General features: G+C 37.1%; 1 long non-coding RNA gene across 1 annotated transcript; it reads left to right on the forward strand.

Moving 5' to 3' along the window:
- Positions 1-6,291: 6,291 nt before the first annotated feature.
- LOC109942985 (uncharacterized) lies at positions 6,292-6,944 on the forward strand. Its single transcript, XR_002265562.1, has 3 exons — positions 6,292-6,383; positions 6,476-6,574; positions 6,661-6,944. It is a non-coding gene; the product is annotated as an uncharacterized lncRNA (long non-coding RNA).
- The last annotated feature ends 733 nt before the right edge of the window (positions 6,945-7,677 follow it).

The following is a 7,677-nucleotide window of genomic DNA, read 5'->3' on the forward strand; positions in this document are numbered from 1 at the left end:
GTCCATCGTCGGTTGCCTTGGCTTTGTCGTTTGTTGTGTCCATGGATAACCCAATGGTGGCCTGATAAGTATACTAGTAGGTTGTCGTGTCTTGGGCCATTTGCTTGCTTGCTAATCATCATCAGTCAAATGATCATCAGTTATGTATCTGCATATATGCTTATTTTTTTATGAAACTGTTTTGAGTTATGGATTAAACGAACAACATGTTTGGATTAGAGTCATGGACGACGAACTATTTGTTTTATTTATCAAAACAGTTGTGAGACACCTTGTGTTTGTATTGTTTCTCCAAATTTTGCTTTTAAACCATCGATATATGGTTCTTTCCTTTTTCAGGCTACTACCTATTTTCACATCCTTTTTACAACATTTGAAATTGTATATCCAGTGCTCGTGATTCTTAAGTAAGTATATGTAATAACCTTTATTTCCTGCATTGTTTGGCTGACCCACTAGCAATTTTTATGGTGAATACCTAAATATTTTTCACTCAACTACTTTGGTCACATATAAACATGCAATTTTAGTAGATGTAAATTAGAGTAAACGTTTAAGAGTGAATGATATATGAATCTGTTTTGACAACAAATATATTGCCACAGGTTTTATAATTAATATTTACCATATTTATGGCACCGAGTAAGGCATGGATGAATCTAGTTGATGAGCGCCTTAGTACTGAATGTTTGGATGGCCTGACTTCAAAAAAAAATCTTTATTTAGATGGAGTCGCCAAGTTCTTGGATTATGCATTCAGTAGGTCAGGTGATGGGGGTAAAATTAGGTGTCCCTGCATCAAGTGTTGTAATACATACAACATGTCCCGTGATGTAGTCTATTCGCATCTGACAGCCTATGGAATAATAAGAAGCTATACCTTTTGGTATCATCATGGAGAAGTTCTTGGAGAAACTGAGAATGAGTTGGAAGTGGAAGATGATGATGATTCACATGATGGAATGCAGGAGCTGATGGAGGATTTGTTCCCTTCGACTAACCATCCTGGCAACGATACAATGACAGAACCAACCACTAGTGATTTTTTTGAAGATCAACCAATTGGTGAAGTTGTGAAGTTCTACAACTTGCTTAATGATTTGAACCTGCCTCTTTATCATGGCTCCAATAGTACTAAGTTATCTGCACTAGTTAAATTGCTCAATGTTAAGAATATGGGAAAGTGGAGTAACAAGTCCTTTACAGATTTACTAGATATACTCCTGAAGGACTTCCTACCTCATAACAGTAATTTACCAAGTTCTTACTATGAGGCGAAAAAGATTATTACTGAACTAGGACTAAGTTATAGAAAAATTGACGCTTGTAGAAATGATTGCATGTTGTATTGGAAAGAAGAAGCAAATGCAGATTTTTGCAAGATATGTCAAAGATCAAGATGGAAGCAGGACAAGCACTCAGGTGAAAACAAACAATCGACAAAAGGAAAAAAAATCCCTGAAAAAACTTTACGTTATTTTCCTCTCAAGCCAAGACTCCAACGGTTGTATATGTCTCGAAGAATAGCTACTTTCTTGACATGGCATAATGATGGTAGAGTGGACGACGGAGTGATGCGGCACCCAGCTGATTCCAAAGCGTGGAAGAATTTTGATGAGCTCCACCCTGCTTTTGCATCTGAGCCTCGCAATATAAGGTTATGCCTTGCTGGTGATGGCTTCCAACCATTTTCTAGCATCCGAGTCTCTCATAACATTTGGCCTATATTCCTTATTCCCTTGAACTTACCTCCTTGGATGTGCATGAAGCAGCATAATGTAATCCTTTCCATGTTGATTCCTGGAAAGGAAGGTCCTGGAGATGCAATTGATATTTACTTTCAACCATTAATAGAGGAACTGATTGAGCTTTGGGAGGAGGGTGTCGACACACATGATGCATCAACCAAGACTAATTTTAATCTCAAAGCAGCCATTCTTTGGATTGTCCATGACTTTCCAGCATATGCAAATCTATCAGGCTATAGCACCAAGGGAAGACTTGCATGCCCAGTTTGCCATAAAGAAACTTGTTCTTTATGGTTAACAAAGGGCCAGAAATTCTGCTACATGGGTCATCGACGCTTTCTACCAAAAGATCATAGACGGAGAAACGATAAAGCTTCTTTTGATGGAACAAGAGAGGTCCGAGGCCCAACTGAGCCATTAACTGGAGATGAGGTGCTGCAACAAGTAGATGATCTAGAGGGGATAATCTTGTCCAAGGATCAGAGTAAAAAGAGTAAGATTTCACACAGTGAGAGGGGAGATAATTGGACTAAGAAGAGCATCTTTTTTAAATTACCATATTTCAAAACACTTCTGTTGAGGCATAATCTAGATGTGATGCATATAGAGAAAAATGTATGTGACTGTATAATTGAAACAATTTTAGATATCAAAGGAAAAACAAAGGACAACAATAATTCACGTCTTGATTTGAAAGAAATGAATCTAAAGCCACATCTGCATCCAGTTGAAGATGGGGACAAGTTAGTTAAGCCACAAGCACCTTATGTTTTGTCTCCAGAAGCTAAGAGGTCAGTTTTGCAACTCTTGAAGGATTTGAAGGTTCCAGATGGTTTCTCTTCTAATATTAGCAGTCATGTTAATTTGAAGGAAGGAAAGCTATCTGGAATGAAGACTCATGATTGTCATGTCATGTTAAATCATTTACTTCCTTATGTTCTACGAGGATATTTACCAAACCGTATATATGAGCCTTTATTAGAGCTTTCATATTTTTTCCGAGAACTGAACTCAAAGGCATTATCAACTGAACAGTTAGAGCAACTGCAGCCACTTATAACAACCACTTTGTGTAAACTGGAAAAGGAATTTCCACCCTCATTTTTCGTTAGCATGATGCACTTGCCTATTCATTTAGCTACCGAAGCTTTAATTGGTGGACCCACCATGTATCGATGGATGTACCAATTTGAGAGATATATAAAACTTCTTAAATCTCTCATTCGCAACATGGCTCATCCAGAGGCCTCAATAGCAGAGGGTTATCTTGCATATGAATTTATAACATTGTGCTCGAGGTACTTAGATGATGTGCAGACAGTGCACAATCGTCCTGGACGAATCAATGATGAGTCAGATTATGCAAAGTTTTCTTTACCAATATTTTCTTGTGTGGGAAGATCACTTGGTGCTCGCAAGACTCGAGACCTTGAATTGCTTGAGTTAGAACAGGCTCATATATATGTTCTAAGGAATTGTGATGAGGTGCAACCATTTATTAGGTAATTCTTGCGAGTACCTTCATTTTTTACTTATGTCATATCGATTTCCTGTTCTGATATTAGTACTAATATTTTGTATTACAGTGAGTATAGCAATGGCGAGGAAGTGTCTTCATTGCCACAATATACATCCACCTGGGCCAAAAATTTCATTCCGTGGTTTAGGAATAAGGTATAAGTATTGTCAGTTAACTCATATATTGATATTTTCATATCTTATTGATTTTTTCCTATAGCTAATTAAGTACCTTCTTTGCAGATACATAATTTGTATGAACATGATAAAAGTGAGCAAATGGAAGACCTTCTGTCCTTATCTAGGGGCCCTTTGCAAAACAGTACATGTTTTGCAGGTTATGATATGAATGGATTCAGATTTCGCATAGAGAGTCGTGACAAAAATCGGTGCACACAGAACAGCGGAGTTGTTGTTTCGGCAGAGGGAAGTACAATTAGTGAGAATGCAGAATATTATGGCATATTAACAGAGATAATAGAGCTTCAGTTTCTTGGGGGAAGACGTGTGCCATTATTTCGTTGCAAGTGGGTTGACGTATTCAATAAAAAAAGAGGGATAAAGAAGGATGTTTATGGACTTGTTAGTGTCAACTTTAAATGTCTACTTCGGACAAATGAGCCATTTGTATTAGCTAGCCAAGCTTCTCAAGTCTTTTTTGTCAAAGACAATCTGATCAAAGGTTGGCACTTGGTTGTCAAAATGCAGCCACGTGACACCTATAATGTACCTCCGGGAAATTCAGACGACGAAGATAATGAAGATGAGGATTATGATGACGAGGAAGATATAGCTGTTGATGATCCTCCAACTACATCATTTGGTGGAAAGAGGAAATAATGATTCTAGAATATTAATCATTCCCTAGGATACAAAACCTTTCACTATTGATTTATAGTATTCTGAGTGTGCTTAAACCATTCTATGTGCTTATATTTTTTTCCTGTATTAAACATAAATATTTTATGCTATTGCTATGCTATCTGTGTAGGATCTAACAATGCAGGGAAGGTATGGAAATGTAACAGCCTCTGCCCAGTCAAGCTTCATCAGCCCAGGATTGCTTCGTCAGCAACATGCGAGGAGGTCCTATCCAAACCCAAGTACCGACATACTGATCAACAATGAGAATATTGCTAAAAAACCAGCGAGAAGGTACTATTCACAACACAATACTACCACAACAATCAACAATGACAGCTCTATTATAAAGGCAGCCATGAATCAACATAAGAAGAGGCCTTATAGAAAACCAAATACTGCAGCAAATGGTAATTGATATTGCATTCATGTATTCCTTTACAGTAATTTATGGCATGCCAATTTCAATTTACTAACAATCTAGGTATTGTAGATGACTTAGAAGATGAGCATTTCGATGAAGTATTGAAAAAAATGGCAGCAAAGGTCAATGGGACTGGGACTGGTAACAATATGTTTGATTCTGATAATGAAAGTGATTATTATCATAATGAAAGTGAGTCTGATTATGACCATGAAATTGAATACAATTCTGAACATGAGAATGAGAACTCTGAAGGTGCTTCTGAAGATATATTATTCAAGAAAAAACATGCATCTTTTAAAGGAGATAGACAGTCACATCGAGTCAGGCCACAAAAGAAGCTAAAATGTGAGTATTTCCTACATTCAGTACAAGAGTAAAATGCTAGTATTTATTTCTTTTGAGTTGTATGGAGTTTTTCCACATGTCTTGCAGCCATGAACCATGAAGCTGACACCTTAACCAGATCTAATAATGAAGAGGGGAGGGAGAACTCTGAAGGTGCTTTTGAAGAAGAAAACAGAAGAGAAAATATGGTATTGAAGAAAAAGCATGCATCGTTTAAAGGAGATAGACAGTCGCATCGAGTCAGGCCACGAAAGAAGCTGAAATGTGAGTATTTCGTACCTTCAGTACAACACTAAAATGCCTATATTTATTTCTTTTGAGTATTATGTGTTATTCCATATGTCTTGCAGCCATGAACCATGAAGTTGGTACCTTAAATGGAGCTGATAATGAAGAGGGGAGGGACACTTGCAGGGCACATATTCAGAACAATAATATGGACACCTTAACCAGAGCTGATAATGAAGAGGAGAGGGACACTTGCAGGGCACATAATCAGAATAATAATATGGATACCTACACAAGTGCTGATAATGAAGAGCGGAGGGACTCTTGCAGGGCACATATTCAGAACAATAATATGGATGCTGCAAAAACTGGTATGATACAAATATAATTTCACACGTTCTGCATTTTTTTTCTCTTTTTTTTTGTATGGGACACAACTTATTGATGAAAGTATATATAAATGTTCCAGCTGATATAACTGAAGAGAAAAGGGGTCGTGGCAAAAACAAATGTAAGAATCTTGCTAAACTTAAACCAGGACAAAAGATTAAAGTGATGTTCTACAACAACCGTGCTCTTGGCACATCATTTGCACGACACATTGGTAGAATCATCCGTGATCCTACTATTACCCCGGTGAGAGTGAAGAAATGGACAGACATTAGTGAGACATCTATGAAGCATATTTTTGCTGCAGTAAAGGTATACTTTCATTATATTGTTGTGTTATCTTTTATATATGGTATACTTTCATTATATTGTTGTGTTATCTTTTATATATGTATATATATCCTTTAAGATGGTACATTTATATGGGGCATCTATTTAACAATTTTTTAGGACAAGTTTGAAAACAAAGACGAAAACATTAAAATTGATGTCTATGAAAATGATATCATGGAGCATGCTAGGGATCTATGGAACAATTGGCGTGGTGACTTGTGTCGGCATTATGTTAAGCCAGCAAAGAATATGCAACAAGCTATTAAGAACTGCCCTGAAGATTTTCCACAAGCTGACTGGGAGTGGTTGGTTAAAGAACATTTCTATAGTAAGGAGTTCATTGTAAGTGCTATACTGCTATCCATTACTGTTCTTAATTGTTTACTGCTGAGATGGTGTTGTTAACATGTATAGTAACCTAATTATTCATTTCATTCTAGGCAAGGAGCAAGAGAAATTCAAAAAATAGATCTAACTTGACAATCCTCCATCACAGTGGCAGCAAACCATTTAGAAAAGTAATTTATGACAATGTAAGTATTTGACATTTTATCTAAACATGTTGATTAGTTTTCTTGTATATTACTTGTTAGTTTTGATTACATATATTCCATGCATATACTAGGGCGGAAAGGATAACAACCCTCCAAGTTTGGATGCCTTATTTTTCATGACTCACACAAAGGGTGGTAGTTTTCTAGATTCTGAATCCTCCAGCAAGCATGTGAGCTTATGAAGTCATATATATTTCTGTTTATTGGTGATATACCATAATACAACTCTCTGAAATTAAGGTATCTTTGAATGCAGGCACAACTTGAGGAACAAATATCATTAGATCCTTCTCTTTCTAATGCAGAACTTATGGATAAGTGCTTCCCTTCAAAGAGACAGGATCACATTGTTGGATATGGTGGTGGCGTGAAAGCAAGACATCTTAGAAGTCCATGCATTAGTAAGGCTGAATTGATAGAAAAGTTGAAACAGTCCGAGGATGAGAAAAGAGCAATGCAAGAAGAAAATAGAGAGCTACGAGAAGAAAATAAAGCTACAAACAGTCGTATGAGCCGTATGGAACAGGAGTGGGAAGAACTAAAGAACAGATTAAGTAGTAGTTAGACAAAAAGTTCTAGTATACGATCATCTAGCAGATTTAAACGATGGTATTCATCATAAATCTTCAGATGGTTTAGTAGATGTAAATTAGAGTAAATGTTTAAGAGTGAATGATATATGAATCTATTTTGACAACAAATATATTGCCACATGGAAAACAATGATATCTGGTTTTGCTTATAATGGACAGTTTAGAGAAGCCCTTTTGGTCTACAATGATATGTGCAGAGAAGGAGTCACACTGGATGATACAGTCTTTGTTGCTGCACTTGGTGCTTGTGCTCATGGAGGTTTGTTGCAAGAAGGTTGGAGCATCTTTAATCAAATGGTTGAGTACTGTCGCATTGTTCCAAGAATGGAGCACTATGGATGCATAGTGGACCTACTTGGTCGAGCTGGTAAGTTACAAGAGGCAGTTCGATTTATTGATTTACAAAAGCCTGACGTTTTTCTCTGTTTATCTGTTTTTCAATGTGCAACCTCCTGAGTGGGCGCGTTGCTTGTGTAAGCTGGGCAGAATCTGCAGTCAAACTATTACCTGCCAACATTGTCACAGCTGTAGTTGAAGGGTCCTTTATCACGTTGAAACTGAATGGAGTAGGAGCCATCTGGCCAACAGTTGGCAGGAAATTGGTAGGAAAGTTAGATTGGTTTGCTTTAACAGGAGGCTGATCCCATGTGGCTGATTTTTTTTCTGGGAACTGAATGAGA

The sequence above is a fragment of the Zea mays genome, chromosome 10 (genome assembly GCF_902167145.1).
Source record: "Zea mays cultivar B73 chromosome 10, Zm-B73-REFERENCE-NAM-5.0, whole genome shotgun sequence".
Lineage (NCBI taxonomy): Eukaryota > Viridiplantae > Streptophyta > Magnoliopsida > Poales > Poaceae > Zea > Zea mays.